The sequence below is a fragment of the Nelumbo lutea genome, chromosome 2, assembly GCF_056320005.1.
Source record: "Nelumbo lutea isolate HS-2025 chromosome 2, American lotus-T2T, whole genome shotgun sequence".
In the NCBI taxonomy this organism is placed as follows: domain Eukaryota; kingdom Viridiplantae; phylum Streptophyta; class Magnoliopsida; order Proteales; family Nelumbonaceae; genus Nelumbo; species Nelumbo lutea.
The window spans coordinates 43,745,455-43,748,764 of record NC_142685.1 but is presented as its reverse complement, the minus strand read 5'-3'; the positions used below and the strand labels follow the sequence as shown (position 1 = coordinate 43,748,764).

At 48.5% G+C, this 3,310-nt stretch overlaps 1 pseudogene; it reads right to left on the bottom strand.

Annotated features, from left to right (window-relative positions):
• Nucleotides 1-2,160: 2,160 nt before the first annotated feature.
• Nucleotides 2,161-3,310, bottom strand: LOC148870238 (protein NRT1/ PTR FAMILY 2.6-like; annotated as a pseudogene).

The window sequence follows — 3,310 nt, the reverse complement described above, 5'->3', positions numbered from 1 at the left end:
TAACTACAGGATCAGTATTCAGCTTGTGAGTTATGAGTTTGGGGTCTATACTAGGCATCTCTACCGGGGACCATGCAAAAATATCTAAATTTTGAAGTAAGAAGCTTACCGGTTCGGATTGTAAAGGTTCCGAGACGGAAGTGCCAATTTGAAGCATCCGAGCTGGGTTTACCGCTAAGGTAGGGACTGTGACGGTCTCTTCTGTGGGTGTGGCTCGTTCTTCGCCTTGCTCCGTAGGTCGCTCCAATTCAGGGTCGTTGGCTACCTTGGTTTTTCCCTTTAGGGCGGCAACATAGCACTTGCGAGACTTGAGCTGGTCGCCCCGCGCTACCCCCACATCGAAATCTATAGGGAATTTCATAGCTAGATGGTAGGTGGAGACCACCGCCCGTAGGACATGGGTGATCGGTCGACCTACTATGGCATTGTAAGGGGAGGGGGTCGAGACCACCAAGAAGTCGTGCTTGAATCTGATCACACAAGGCCATGTGCCAACTTCCACAGGTACTATTATTTTCCCAAGGGGCCGGACTTCTTCTCTGTTGAAAACTACCAAAGGAGTGTCTGCGAGCTTCAAGTCACTTCTCTGTAACTAGAGCTGGTCAAACGCAGCTTTGAAGAGGATGTCGGCTGAGCTGCCTGAGTCGGCGAGTACACACCTGACCTCAAAGTCGTTGATTCTTAGCTTTATTACGAGTGCGTCGTCGTGGGGGTAGTGGACTCCTCGCACATCATCTTCTATGAAGAAAATTGGCTCTTCTATCCTCGGCCGCTTTGGGGGGTTTTGCTCCTCCCGAGTGGCTTCATGAACCGAAGTCCAAGCTGCTGCTGAAGTGCAACTTGCGACGATAGAACCTTCCACTATCATGTGGATGGTTCCCCAGACTGTTTGGCTGTTCGGCTGTTCGACCGGCCTGCTGCTGGACTCGGGAGCATCCTTACCGTGCTCCCCTTGCCAACCTGTTTTACTACTATTATTATTATTATGTACAAAGTTTCTTAGATACCTGCGACGGATGAGCTCCTTTATCTCATCGCGAAGGCTTTTACAACTCTCGGTATTGTGACCGTGATTTTTGTAAAAACTGCAATACAGATTCTTATTTCTTTCATTGGGATTCCCCCTCAGACGGGGTGGCCACTTCACGTACGAGGCGTCCTTGATCGCCATAAGGATTTCAGCCCTCTTCGTATTCAGTGGGGTGTAATCGGCTCGGTCCGCTACAGGAGGACGGAATAATTAACCCGGCCTTGCCCCCCGAGCTGTCCTTTTTCTTTCGGTTGTCTCCTTGACGGGAGAGCTCTCCTTCTCTCTTTCTTTTTTTAGGCGCGCCCTCACCCTTTTGGTTTATCTCCTCTTTGGTGGCTATGAACCTATCAGCAAGCTTCAGGAGCTCGGTTATGGTCGCTGGTTGGTTGACGACCATGTGCCATTTAAACTCTTTGTGTGTCGCGCCCTTCTTAGCTGTTGCAAGGCGTACGGTGGGGTCCAGGTGCGATATCTACATATAGGCATCGTTGAACCGCTTGATATAGCTTTGGATGGATTCTCCCTCTCTCTGTACTATGTTGAGGAGACTTTCTTCAGTTCGCGGACACCGCTTGCTAGTAACGAAGTAGGACGTGAAGGTTTGTGCGAACTGCGCCCAACTTCTTATCGATCTGGGTGCCAAGTTCCGGTACTACGTACGAGCTGCTCCCCTAAAAGTAGTGGAGAAGGCCACGCACATGCACGACTCACTAGCTCGCGCCAGGTGCATCTGTGACTGAAAGGCATCTACGTGATCATTTGGGTCAAACGATCCGTCATACTTGTCAAGAGGGGGGAGCTTGAAGTCTTTGGGCATCGGGACTGCCAGGAGTTCGGAAGACAGGGGGGATGGAACCAAGAGGAGGGGGGCTTTGACTTTGTCTGAGCTTACCTCTTCTTTGCCCATGAACTTCGGTAAATCGCGGGTGATAGATCGACGAACTCGGCGAGCTCGGCGGTGGCATCTCTGCTTCTTGGTGGAGATAATCTTTGGCCAAACTTAGGAGTTGCATCATTTTACTCATTATTTCACTTCTCCCAAATAAAACAACTACCATCTTTATTCTCTTTGGTATAACACCATTTGCACTCCCATGCATGCATCCAATCAAAATAAATGGAACCCTAAATGCATCAAGAAAAGAAAACAAATCGATTGATGATCGTCAAATCCAAAATACATAAAAGTTAAAACCATCATCCCTCATGATCAATATTCCAATTAAACAACAAACATTATAAACAAATTAAGATCTAATTTTATATCCAGGCGGCCGGCCCTTTCCCACAGAACACTAGAACAGAGACAGTGAGACAAATATATACTCGGTTAAATTAACACACAAAATTAAAGGAAATGAAGGAGTACGTAAACGCAAAAGAAAAATCAAGTGGAGTTGTCTGAGCTTGAATAAGTGACGGTGAAACCGATCGACCTTCTCAACGTTTCTGATATTTGTACAGCTTTGCACAGATTAGATAGTAGACGAAGTTAATCGCTCCTACCACAACCAGCATCCAGAAAACTTTATCTAGTCTCCCGTGATTGATATCATCAGGCAACCACCCAGTGACTCTCCGAGTCAAATCGGTCACTGCAGTGCTCAGATAAAACCCAACTGCGGCAAGCAATGAGACCATGGCTGTGGCCGTACTGCGCAAACTGGCCGGAAATTCTTGGTAATACAGCTCTACTTGTCCTGGGAAGTGGAACGCCTCGCCGGCTCCAACCTAGGCGAGCGGTGCCACGAGCCACAGCGCAGAAATGGGCACGATTGATCCGGGTTGGTCGTCAAGGTGGTGTGATCGGGCCACATGGAGTCGCCTGGACTCGACTAGGGCTGACGCTGCCATGGCGGTGATGTTGAGGATTTGGCCAATTCCTACTCGCTGAAGTGGTGTCATAGTTCGACGTGTCAACTTGAGCCACGTTGGATAAAAGAAGCGATCCATGAAGCATAGAGAGAGGGCTGTGGAGATGAGAAGAAAGACGAGGAATGAACCAGCTGGGATTTTGAAGTGTGGCCCGACGTGACGGTCCATTCTTAGAGCTTCAAGGATGATTAGGCTGGTTAGGATCCCTATTGGGACACTTACGAAGATGCCTGTCGACCACAATGGAGAAATTCCGATTAGGGCTTTTAGGTCCTCTACTTCCTGCACTGTGCACAGTCTCCATTGATTTGCAGCTGAGCCGTCTACTCTGATGTCTTCTTCACTTTTCAGCGCTGCACGGTTTAGGAACCTGCACATATTGTAGAGTACGGACTAATTTATAGC